General features: G+C 29.6%; 1 protein-coding gene across 1 annotated transcript in view; it reads right to left on the bottom strand.

Annotated features, from left to right (window-relative positions):
* The window catches only part of LOC121128539 (uncharacterized), a 142,534-nt gene that overhangs the window by 127,574 nt on the left and 940 nt on the right, over window positions 1-14,020 (bottom strand). The window lies entirely within an intron of this gene.

The raw sequence follows: 14,020 nt of genomic DNA, 5'->3' as shown, positions 1-14,020 counted from the left end.
ATATATATATAGCATTTTAGAGAATGAAGGATCCACTAAAAAGCATTTAACTTCCTCGGAAAGTCAATAAAGCTAATAGAAGGGTTGAAAGAAAATGAATTTATATTTATTTAAAAGATGTGTGACTCTATTGCAATGGGACATGAACAAATCCCATAAAAAAAGTAAATCATCCCCAGGTGGTGTGACAGTATGTTACTTGGGGCGAAACATAAAAAGTGGGATTTTCTTAACTCAAAATCTTATAAAATTGTCCAAATCTGGTTATAATATATATTTTATCGCTAGAACTTTGTAATATGCTTCTCAAACCTTTTTAAGAATATGTGCAACTAAAATGTATTTTTAGGATTTATTCGTTAAGTTTAAAAAAATTGACAAAGGGTCGTTGAATTTGATTAATTTATTCCTTAAAGACGTTCTTTTACTTTCCATATTTACCTTTCACTGGAGTTGAATTTAGAAATGTGAATAGTCTATTGAGTTTTTTTCTAAGTTGTACTTCAAGCTATACTATTATGCCAAGTTATATTTTTAATTGTAATATAGTATCTTTTTGAAGAACTTTGCAAAGATAAATAAAAATTAGACTATAAATATGACGTATTTGAACGATTTTGTTGGCGTACTTCTAAAAATAAACTGATTCATATAGGAATTAAGTATGCACGTTACTATTGATTTAATATCAGCAATTATTCTTTGCATCACACTAAATTAATTAATACACTTTTGATAAATACAATTAGTTAAAATTAATTTATATTTGATATATTTTTTTATTCAAAATGAAATTATAATGGTCTAACTATAATAATCACAAAAATGCCTAGTTTATAGCCAAAATAGTGTTGTTAAGGTTGATTTTAAAATATAACGTATTTTTATTTGTATTCTTTTTGTTTTTTCAGCTTATTAAATGTTTTAATTGAAGTTCAACCGAGGTATAATTCTCTAATACATCATCAATTCTATGCTTCAAAGATTCCAATGTAAAATAGTAAAAAATAAATAAGAAAAACAAAATGTATAACAATTATTTAAGAATAAAAAATTAATAATATAAAATTAATCAGACAATTAAGGAAGACAAGCAGAGTGTATCAAAGAAGGATCGTCATGTTAATGTACTTTTTCAGTGTTTTTACTAAGGGAGGATTGATACAGCTATTGCTCTGTTTCTGTTGATAAATTGATGTTAGGAAATCTGTTATTATGAATTAATATTATTTTCATCTACATGAGAGTCTATAATTATGGGAGAGTCACTTTCTGAGATCATCACTCCAAAAGCGCTGAACACTATAACTTCTACTGTCTTACAGAGGGCAACTATAGAATAGATGGGGAGAGGGCTCAACTTGGATTTTACAAAAAGAACAATATTTCTCCAGTGGGTTCAAGGACGTATTAGTTATAAATCAGAAGTTGTAAGCTAATTTTTAGCAAAATAGCTGTTGTTTCGAGTTTGTGAAGGGATTTTGCGGAATACATTCGGAATTATTTAGAATAGGGTGGTCCAGGGTAATACTGAACTGATTTAGGTTTTATTTTATTATTCAATATCTCGGGTGACTCTTACAGAAACGCCTCTTTTAAATCTACTTAATACTCTTATTATTGAAGACAAGCAAGTATTTTTTAGAATTTTTATGGAAAAATTATTAATATATAAAGCGTTATTTTGAAATAAAATATTTTTAGGATAACTTTTTAGCACAATAATTACGTAAAAACATATGTTCACTAACAGAGAGTTTATTTATTTTGCTAGCCCTCCAAATACCAATTTTAATTTACACTTACAAATAATAATTTAGCATTTTGATAATTATATGATTTAGGGAGTTTTTCTTTTATTTTACGGCAAGACGGTACCAATCATTTTATAAACCAATAAAGGAAGAACGCTGATGCCCATTAAATATAACTATTTCGTATGTTGGATTAAATATTCAATTTAATATGTTTATTAACAGACTAAATGCTATAATCAATGATGAACATCCAGTGTAGAATAGGGGTGTTAAAAAAAAGAACCCCAAATCCATATGGTAACTCTGACAATTTGAAGAATGTTTTGGAGGAGCGAAAGAATATTGCTCATGATGTTTCATTATATCAGCAACAATCAGCTGTGACCAGAGACAAAATAGAAAATAATATAAAAAAAGGTATTTGATAGAATTACTCCGATGTCGATCTTCAATTCTACTCTGAGCCCAAAAAGGACTTATTTATCAATCTGCAACAAATCATCAGGGTTACCATGATGAAAAGGATGTTCAGTACTCAGGAACGAAATAATAATGTCAACTGGTAAGGAAGAGAAAATTCCTTATTTATACTACCAATTAAAAATTAACAGGCCAGCTAAAAAAAAGGATTTATATTATTGGCTATAACTAATTCTCTCTTTCATATTAAACTATGTGAAAGGGATTAAATTAATAAATTTTTTATAAATTTTTTCATTCGCCGTTTTAATAGTTTTTTTTTGTTTTTTTTTAATTTCAATATTAAGCAACAGTGACAATACTTTAACAAAATTTTATTTGAAAGGTCATATTGGAGTATTATAAGTAGTGTTGTGACGGTCCTTATTAATTTGATTTGGTCCATTCGAGTCTTAGTACCGGTCCTATCGATCCTTAGAACCGTTAGTCCTTGGGAATGGTCCTTAACTGTCTGTCTTTGGAATTTTTCATAAAAATATGGATAGTTTTTTAAGGTAAATAAGATATATGAAATATGGATTAAGATTATTGCACATATCTTGCAAAAAATATTATATTTTATTCATAATACAGTATAATAACAACATCAAATATTGTTACTTAGTGATATAATTTATTTTATCATATGACAGAATAATTAAAAAGAGGAAAACCACTTCTATTGACGTGACCAGGGATAGAGTTTACCTTATGTTGATGAAATATTGGGGTACCTATGTATATGAAGTAAAGAAATAGATTTAAACTTTCCATTTCCCTTGATTTTTGTTCAATACAAATCTGAAATAAGTAGTAAGTATTATTATCCCTTCATTACTTCCCCGGTATCTTAACACAAGTAAATCCCAAGGTTAAAATGGATATTTTAGTAATATAAAACTTTATTAAACATTTTTAGTCGTTACATATGATCATATAACGATCCATGCCCCAATTTATTAATTTTATGTATTTTAATTTTTGTGAATTCATAAAATTCTATAATAGTCGTAGGAAAGAGAATATTAAATTTTGTTGTCAAATCATGACATATTATTTATAAATTTATCAAACTAGAAAATTTATGTAAAGAAAAATATATTTTATACCCTATTTATATCATTTGTGTTATATTTAGTGGTGGGTAGATTAAAAGTTCGATAATTCATTCAAAACTTTTATAATAATTCAGAAATAAATTAAGTCTCATCCCTAAACAAAATTGGAATCATGAAGTTTTATAAATAAAGCAGAATGGGTATGTATGTATAAAAAACAGTCAGAGGATGCAATGTATATAGTGTTCCCTGCTGTATATCATAAACATATTTTGACCTCAGAAATAAAAATGTAGTCGTATTAATGAAATATCCCAGTTACGTGCATATAAAGATCAATTTTTCTGTTTTTTTATTTTTTATTGTTATCTTATGTATATCATTTATAATTTATTTGCATTGACAGTATATGTTAAGATTGAAATAAAATATAAACGCTGGTATGTAAAAATAAATTAACCCTTGCAGTTTTTTGCAAATAGAATAGTTTCAATGTTAGTGAGCGCTATAGATACTAATGTACTCATCGGGAAAAAAATTTATTAATTATTCTTTCACTCTTGAAGACAGAATACAAATGAATTGTCATACATATTGATTAATTGAGTCTGATTATGCTCTTGAATAACGTAAAGTAACACTGAAGATTTCTTTGGGAGTTATCTTCAATCATATTAAAGCAAAATTGTCTTTGCGTAGACCTTCAGTTACTTCCAGAAATGCCAGGTACTAGTGAAAGTATATGATAAATTTAGAATTTACATACAAGATGGTAGAAAAAATAAGAGTTTACAAGGATATTTGAGTCTAAGAAGCTAATAAACACCTCAATGAAATAAAAAAGAGTTAACTAGGAACGTGTTGCAAGTTATACTCGTAAAGAAAAGCATGAGTTTTATTATGTAGATGGCAAAAAACTTTAAATCGGGACAATAGCTGATTTTTTTTTTTTCAATTTTGAAAATACTTATGTAGCTTAGGTTGGCTCACAACACATCGTTCGAGTTAATCTTTTTGTATTAATATATATATATTATAAATAGATTATGCAGTTCTTTCTTAAACCCTTTTTGATTAAAATATGTAATGGAATGCTGTCAAAAAAGAACCAGTTAATCAAAATGACTTGAAATGTTATGATGGGATAGATATTACAAAATTAAACTTTAATGTATCTTCAATGCAATTTTGATAATAACTTATATTATATTCATTATCGTCATAAATTTTAAAATAAGTATTAAGCATGAGACAATCCTCTTTTTTTGGATTTTGTCTAAATTATATTGCTCGACAATACATAAAGAATCTAATGAGAATTCCCACAAACTATTCCACCACAAACGGAAAGGATTTATAATAAATAAATTAACTTGATACATCCCGTGTTCTGTTCAAGATATGATCAATTAGATGAAGAGGGAAGGCAAAAGTTTTGCGGTTTTCCTGATAGATTTTGAGAAAGCTTTAGACAAAGTCTCCCACCGTTTCATTCTACGACAATTGCTCGAAATATATTTTCTGCGCAAGTAATGATAACCACTATTCTCAAATTTGTTCCTAATATAGTTCAAATAGGGATAAATATCTCCAGTTTTCTTAGTAGAAGGGGGTGTCTTCAGCAAGAAATAATTGGGAACTAGAAAAATTATGGGATTTCATTATGTTGATAAAGCTTATAAATCACTGTGGTATGGAGTTGACCACACAACTGTCGTAGAAGGCTCTGCAAAAACTTTACAAGCTTGATCAAAGAAGTATTTCTGACACTGGAGACGTTTCATAAAAACTCTGGACTCAAAGTTAATCTCGAAAAAACTGTGTTCCTATCGTCCGAAAAGTTTACTCTGCAGGAAAAATTCCCATGTCTTAAGTTCTCTACATCGTCCTTGCTCCTGAGTATCAACATTCTAAAATCCCAACCCGAGGGAGCTTTAAAAAAACAGTCATTAATTTTGTCAAAAGTGGAAAACTTAAAAAAACTTATATTCATCACTTTGCCTGAATATATTAGAATAAATTAAGGACTTAAACTCCATAATGATCCTTAAACTAATTATTCTTTGAAGAATGGTAAAAAAGACAATTAAAAGGAGAAAAGAAATTGTATAATTTTTTTCTTTATTCATGAAACAAAGTTGTGAGAAGAGAATAAAAAAATGACGTGTCAGAATGTAATTAACATTTTAAAAACTAAATATGTCCTAATTTTATACAAGTTTAGAAGCTTTCCCGTGAAAATGAATGAATATGTAAAAATCCCATTAATTATAATTTATTTTTATGTGTTTTTAATAATTCATATTTACTTGATTTTTGATAATCACTATGTTCGACTGTTTTGATTGAAAATAAATAATAATAATAAATAAAGTAAGGATATTTATCACGACAAACTATTAAAAATAATTATTATTTATCATAAGAATAATTATTGGATTAAAATGATTAATCCTTCCGAGGAAACACAAATGGCAAGCTCAAAATGAAAAATAAAATAATATAATTGAAAGACCACTATATCAGAGCCAAAAAAGAAAAAAAAAGTCACATGAATCAAATAATGCCTTAGGAACAGTGCTTCTCAAACACTTGTATCTCAGAGCATATTGACCCTCAAGCTTCTTCGTCGCGGTAAATTCATTGGTTTCCAAGTAATAAATACACTTTAAATTAAGTATCAAGTTTCCAAAGAATTAAAGGAAAGTAAAAAATATTTGATTTTGTATTTAAAATGTATTTTATTAAATAATATATTCATTTATAAATAATAGTCTATTCTTTATAATCTACAAATTTAAAAATTATTTTTACCAATTTCTACTTTTGATTATGAATTATAAAGAATAATATACAATATATAACATAACAGATATTTGCAAACTGAGAGAAAAGGGATTCATTTGAATGTGTGGAACTTGAGAAAAATTTGCGATATTTGGAGCATTTTTAAGTTTGTATTTCATTCCTTATTTTTAAAAAAAGTTGAAATTTTTGTTTAAATTTATGTTGTTTTTAAATTGAAGACTTTGAGGGGGAAAGTGATTGAAATCGAGGCAACTCATAAGGTGAAACTTATCAAGGAAAGAGTTGAAGAAAAAGAATAGAGACTCATTTTCTCTGGTAAACAGATGAATGACGAAAACACCGCTGAGGATTATAAAATTCATGATGGTTCTGTTCTTCATCTGGCTCTTGCTCTGTGTGGAGGGCAATAGTCCATTACTTTAGTCTTCACAACACAGACACACGATAAATTTAAATCAAATCATCTAAACAACTCCATCACAGACGACTCTCTTGACGAATAAGTCAAAAAAAAAAATGTACAGTGCGTACTAGTTTTGTCATAGATTTTCCCCTGATTTTGTATAAATAATTACCAAAGAAGTTCCTCAATTTTGTTGTTTCAAATAATCAAGTCGTACCAATTTTGTTGGAATACAACTCTGGGGTATACACTTCAAGAAAGTCATGGAAATGTTATTACCTGCCTCAGTTTTACTTCTGTAATTCCATCGATCCATCAATAATGCTCTCATCACACGAGTTAAAACACACTTCAATTTTAAGACCGAAAAATAAAACACTTATCGCTTCCGTGATAACGTTTGGATTTTTATACTAAATGAGGGTGAATTCAAGGTAATATCAGAACTAGATCGTGTCAAAATCGTTGCATGTGATGCTAAATCAGGTCTGCCAATTCATTTCGACGAATAAGTGATGGATAGTTTTTTCATTTTTTTTTTTTTATTGCTTGCTTTGATGTAATATATTTTTCCCTGTGTGAAGAGTCGGTTTTATATTGAAGCTAACAATCAAATTCTAAAAATGGTATAAATAAAAAAAATTCAAAGGGGAGGAAGAAGAGAGTAAAGGCGAAAAGGATGAGATGGAAAAAAGAAAAAAATATATATCAAAATATATTGTGTAAAAATTATTCAATATTGTATGTGATGTTCATATTACTTGTATTTATATAGTATTTTAGGAGAGCACCAGATCGCTAAACTTACGCTACAACAGAAGTAAGACTCATGTTAACAAAATTTATAGGACTTTGAAGGGAGAAAATGAATTACTGTTATACAGAGGAGAACCTTCTACATTTAAAAAAAAAAAACATTATTGCAGAAAACATAATATAATACTCTGTAAATTCATATATTTTTATGATATTGCAAATTAAAAAAACCAAAAAAAGGAGATAATTCTTTTCTCAGATAGATATTGTAAAACGATCATGATCCATTAAAGAAAGAACAAAATAAAAAAACAGTAACTGAATGGACAACATGCTTGGGAGAAATTATTTTTTTGAACTCAATGTACTTAGGTTTGCGCCCCCCCCGGTTGTTTCTAGAAGATTCCTAGGTCAAATCAAGTCTATTTAATACTATAATGTTTACTTTTTACTTCTTAGTGTAATTCCATCTTCCCATGCTCATGCATGAACTATTTGTACTTTTTTAATCGTAATCTGTATTTCCTCTACAGAAAATCCCATCCTTAGTTATAAATAACAAAAAAACTAAATTGCACGGTGCATTTTACAATTTGAGAAACACTGATATATTGATGAGAATAATTAATGAATGTATTACTTAATGTAGTCCACATAAATAATGTGACATATATTTATTTTAAATAGTTAAAAAACTAATTAGATTTTTAATTGTTAAGTAGTTGACTTCAATAGCCCTCTTCTTTAAAACTCTTAAGGCTCATTATACAGTGGATGCCGAGAAAATGCCATCTATAGTTTTTTAATTATTTATTTTTTGAACATTTCTTAAATCGATTTAATTATATATATATATATCAATTAAAAATTCAATTGTTTATATTTTAATCAAGAAATATATATATATATATTTCTTGAATAATAAAGAAAAATTAAATTGCGAAAATTAAAGATAACAAATAAAACTCTAAAAATGTTCAAACAATGTACAAAGTTTTTAATTCCTCTCAATTAAAAAAATAATTTGTGGTATTTAAAAAACTTACGAGCACTGCAAATTGGCTATTTTTAGATACAGAATAAGTAAATTAAATAAAAATGATAATAACTATTAAAAAAAACTATTGAAGCCATTTTCTGAAAATCTTCTGGCTTGCATGCCCACAAGTATACCCGTTATTTTTTAAAAGCTTAAAACGCTAATGTATTAAAATGAAACCATTGTTAAAAGTATAAAATAAAGAGAATTCGTTGTTTTTTTAATAAGTAATTTTTTTTGATAAAATGTGGGCTATTTTTTTTTTTTTTTCATTCCATTTTTCATTCATATTAAGGCAATTAATGGAACTAACAACTAAAAGGACTTAAGCCTTTTTTTTATCAAAATCCATTAAAGTATTGCCTAGTTTTATTATATAAGGTGTATTAAAAGGAAATGCTTTTTTTTAATGATAATTTTTAGGGCAATTAAAATTGTGTATACATAACGGTTGGACTCAAAAAATTTCGTTATTTTGTCTACATTTTTGACCATTGGCTTCCAGAGTGTTGTGAATCTTTGAAATCAAAAGTACTGGAACAGAATCGAAAAAACCAAAATTGGCTGTTAAAGTATACAGTCCATTGATTCACAATTTCAGACGCCCGTCTCCCATTTTCACCATCATAAAACTGTCTAAGGAGTATTATTAGTACAAAATCTTTGGGATACAACTTGAAAAGGGATTCTGAGTTTCTGGGGACCTGAAGAAGAAGATCAACGAGGACAACACAAAATCCATGAATAATCTTTCTAGCGAATTTGACGTGGACGAGGGGACAATCAGGAGGGCTGTGAAGGAGGACTTGGGGTTGTTCTCATACACGAGGATCCCACGCCACCTGTTGACAGACACTCTGAAGGAAAGGAAACTGTAGAGGTGAAAGAAAGTTTGTGTGTGGATCAAGGCAAATGTATCCACAGTAAAAAATTTCTCTGACGAGAAGATTTTTACTGTGGTCCAGCTCTACAACCGTCAGAAAGACCGTTGGCTTGGGGGATCATCCAGAGAAGGTCAACGGGGTGTTTCGTACAAAACATCCGGCCCAAGGAATGGCCCTGGGGGGCGTGGCTTCCTACGGCAAGAAGATACCTCCCTTCTTTTTTAAGGCTGGGGAGAAAATTGGCCAGGAACCCTATTACAAGGAGCTGAAGTTTACCATACTGCCATGGCTCAAGGCCACCTACCTAAGAGGACAACTATGTGTGGACTCAAGATGGTACAACCTCACACAAATCGGCCAAATGCCAGAAATTCTGCGCCAACAACATCACTGATTTTTGACCCAAAGACATGTGGCAATCATCTTCACCGGATTTGAACCCGATGGACTTTTCTATGTGGAGTACTTTGGAGAGGGAGACTAACCGGACATCTCACCCGAACTTGACTCCCTAAACGCCGCCAGTGTGAAGGAGTGGAACAACTTGTCCGAGAAGTTTATCATCAAATCCTGCAAGCCTTTCCACCGCCGTGTGGGGGCTGTGATTGATGCTGAGGGCGGTCATATTGAGTGAACATGTTCACAAAAGTCGTGTCTCAAAGTTTTGAAAAAAAAATTCAAAATGATAAATCAAAAAATAAAATTATAGACATTTTTCTAAAATCAGTCATTCAGTTCACATTTTGCTTCAGAACCCTGTATCCAATAAATTAACTATTAGAAATGACAAAAATTAGATTTTTTCTATTAACATCCTAATTTTATCGTAAGTTATACTTAATGTTTTAGTTATGTCTTTTTTATTCATAAAGCTATTTGATGGTGTTTATAAAAACTTATTGGAAATTTGAACAATTTATGTGGTAAAAATTTCAACTATGAGCCTTTAAGATAGTATCCCTTTCAATTGTAATATTATTTATGACAACAATGAAAAAACTTTTTATTTCATATTTGAGTAAATTAAACGCTTATTATTCCAATTTGTGGAATGATTTAAAACACGTAAGAATTATAAATATAGTTTTGACCTTTTATTTAATTGAAAAGAGTTATTTTGATTCCAAAATGGTTTTTTTTAAAAATAAAATCGAACAAGTGTGCACCTCTAGCAATATTATAAAACAGTGGGAATGCCATAGCCCCCAATGTCCCTCCTGTTGATCCGCCACAGAGATGGAAACACGATTAGATGAACGGCTCAGTCATTTTGAGCATGACGTCATAAGGGTGGAGTTATTTTATGGTAGATGTTGTTAGTAATTGAATTGATACGTTTAAATGATTTATTTCCCTCTCATTTACTTTAGTATGCACGTACAATAAATTATTTATTATAAAAAATACTGACAGTGGTGATTTCATCATATCAGTTAACTTTCCACCCCACATGTATTTTTGTGCTCATAATTTGTCGATAAACCCTATATATTAACTCATTACTCATTTGTGAGTATGAATATGATTGTTTATATAATTGTGTTGGATTCGAGTAATAGTTATCGAGTTCGAGCAATTGAATATTGAGTCAAATAAAGTTATTCAGCATTGAATCAAGTCGAGTTTGAAGAAAAAAACCTATGAAAAGAGTTGTATAAAAACTCAATGTGCAAAAATTAAATCTAGCAAGTACTTAGATCAACACAAAAAACTCTTTACTATAATATGAGTTGAGGACTCATTTTTAACAACATATTTTTATAATAAAGTTCATATTAAAAAAAAATAAAGGGTAAATGCAATATATAAAAAAAAAATAATGATTGTTACATAAGGTTAGGCATGTTTCAAGCTTAGCCAGGAAGAACTTTACTCTCTAGACTAAGGTATTTCCTTACTCATTATGACATATAAATAAAATATCAATTTGTAATTTAAAATGAATTATTCTTTAGTAGAGAACATCAAAATATTGAGTAACTACGTGTAAGTGTGCTCATGAAAAATGAAAAGTAACACTAAACATTTTACTCGAGTTATTTTCTATATTAGGGTTACCAACAGGTTTTGTTTGCTAGACAAAATGAGATGAAGCAATCATCTTACGTGCCACAACTTATAAAACGTAAGCTTAATTATGTAATTCTTAGGGACTTTTGAATATCCTACCATCCACTATAAAAAAGTAATCAAAACACAAGTAGTGAGATCCTCCGTAATGTGAAATAATTCTTATTGAGTTCATTAAAACTCTATAATTATATTCATAGATGGAAATAATATTATCTAGTGGTATGTTAAAAAAACCGAAATTTTAACTTGCCATCCTGACAACTTGAAAAGTTTAAATTGTAGAATTTGCAGAATGAAAATGTTCCAGTAAATCGTTTTCAAGAACTTAAATAAATGCTTATAGTATGTGATTATCGTCTACGAGCTATTGTTACTTCGATCGAGCAAACAAAGCTAATCGGAAGGAATGAAGCACTCAAGAAAACTAAATACAAATATAATGATGGCCATGTGTTTCCCATAACTTATTATCTGCAGCTCAATCAAATATGTGCGTCACCAACATTGGAGAGCATTGACACTGGATCAAAGAATGAAAAGAATATTTCCACCAATGCCAGAGCTATGTTTGCCTACAATCAACAAGAAAATCTCAGGGATCTACTTTGTTGCGTAAAACGTTTTTCCAGAGGCTCCAAATAGGTCGTCACTAAGTGTCGATGAATTAAGTTTGAAAAAGTGTTTAGAAAATATATGTAGAACCTGATAATATATACAACCAGGTTTGGTTAACAAATCATCGCCAACAAGTGTTACTCAGGAACTGTCTCATGCGGTTACATCAAATTTCACACATTTGGTTTATGTGATCTACGTACCAAATGCTCAAATCAATATGTTGTCCAAACCAAAGAAAGATGGAATGATCGGATGATTGATCACATGAGATATGTCGATAAATATTTGGTAGCCAATGAAGAACACTAAAATTTGAGAACGCATAAGAAATCAAATATGAAAGTATATGTGCTTAAACTATTCCAGCCTTATTAGTTACCCTTATCCTTAATTATCCTTGCCCTCCACAGTTACTATTGCTAGTTAAAAATAAGGGGAAATAAAGTCATGAGAGAAAAAAGTGAAACCGGTAGACTCAAAATAAGACATTGTGTCTATTGTAAAAAAAAATGCTCCAAAACGTTATTCTTCCTTCATCTGCCCTTCCACTTTTGCAAAATCCATTTTTGCTCTACTTTCCTCAAAACGTCTATGAGTTCTAATAGACACTTAACTATGTATTTAAGACCTCTAGAGTATGGCTGAACCTGTTGATATTTCTCCATATATTACGGGGAGCACTTTCGAGATTATTGTAGTATTAATTAAAATTTAGAAAATATTTTGTATGAATTTAAATATTTTCAAAACGTCAATACTAAAAATAAAACTATTTCGGAGTGGTTCATTAAAGTCTGAACACTATGAATTTTATATTCAACGGGATATTATTTACTCATTATCAATAGATTTTCAACAAAATTAAAACTATAAATAAATGAATGTTTGAGCTCTCTTAGTCATTAATGTAGCCACCCTTAGGACCTGATGGCTTCCAGGTGGCGCCATAACGACTGGACCCCGCTGCAGGTGTAGTCCTCTTTCATAGCGTCCCAGTACTGGTTGACAGTGGAATTGATTAACTCGGTGTTTGGATGACAAACACGGCAATTCTTCCTCTCGAAATGCACCAAAAAGGTTTAGTCGAGAGGGATTAGAATATGGGCTGTAGGGATCCAAAATTGTCAATAAAAAGTCCAAAAGAACAAAAAAGAATAACTCAAAAGAGTCTTGTAACCTCGGAGTAGATGGTTTCTTTCACTGCTGGTGTCAAAAGTGGCCTCTTTACCCTCACAAGGCTCTTTCAACGCAATTTTTTGATAGTTCTATGGACAGTCTCATGTGAAACACCGAGATCTCTAGCATGGGTTCTCATGGATTTGAGATAATTGGCCTAGGCAGTTTTCCTTAACTCCTCTGGGACCAGCTTGGTATTTTTGACAGCGACATTCTTCCTGTCCAACGTTTTAGACTTGTTGACAAAGTATACTGTGGAACTAGAAACGCCCAACTGCTGGGATTGGACAATGAAAATTCGTCAACTACGTCCAAGTGTCACTTTCTCAACTTTTGTGTAAGCTAGAGATTTGTTTATTTTTGTAACTAATTGCTTATACTTTAATATATCAAAATATAAATTAATTTGAATAACTAAACTATTATTTATTATTGAATTAGTAAGTTTTTAGACTTCAATAGTCCACCCGGTGCTTGATATAAATACAATTTTTCGTTAAGAACTTATAGATATGTCATGATCAGCTTTTTTGCTGAATATATACAATAAACAATATCAATTTGAAAAATGCTCCTCTATTTTTTGCATGTTTATGAATGTATATACACTTATATATTATTAGGTCTATTGGAATTCTATGAAAAAACGACTTATGCAAGAGACATGAGAATAAATATGATGTTCAGCAGAAATTTAGTTAATAAATCAATATATACTTATTTCTAAGTTTATTTGAATCTTTCACCGTACAATTGATTTTGTTTATATTTTAGAAATGCATAGATACTTGAATGAAGAAATAGCAATGCAATAGCACCGATGATTTATTCAAAAGATATATTTTATATTATTTAAACTAAAATTATCTAATAACTACGGACAATGCAATCTACTACCTCTATTACTCTATATTTCTAAACTACTGACAAATGGCATTTGTCGATTATCCGTATTTTTCAATTATTTAATTAAATGAAGAATTATATAC

This window comes from Lepeophtheirus salmonis, chromosome 13, assembly GCF_016086655.4.
Source record: "Lepeophtheirus salmonis chromosome 13, UVic_Lsal_1.4, whole genome shotgun sequence".
Lineage (NCBI taxonomy): Eukaryota > Metazoa > Arthropoda > Copepoda > Siphonostomatoida > Caligidae > Lepeophtheirus > Lepeophtheirus salmonis.
Note: the sequence above shows the minus strand (reverse complement) of the source record. Positions and strands in the feature narration are given on the sequence as shown.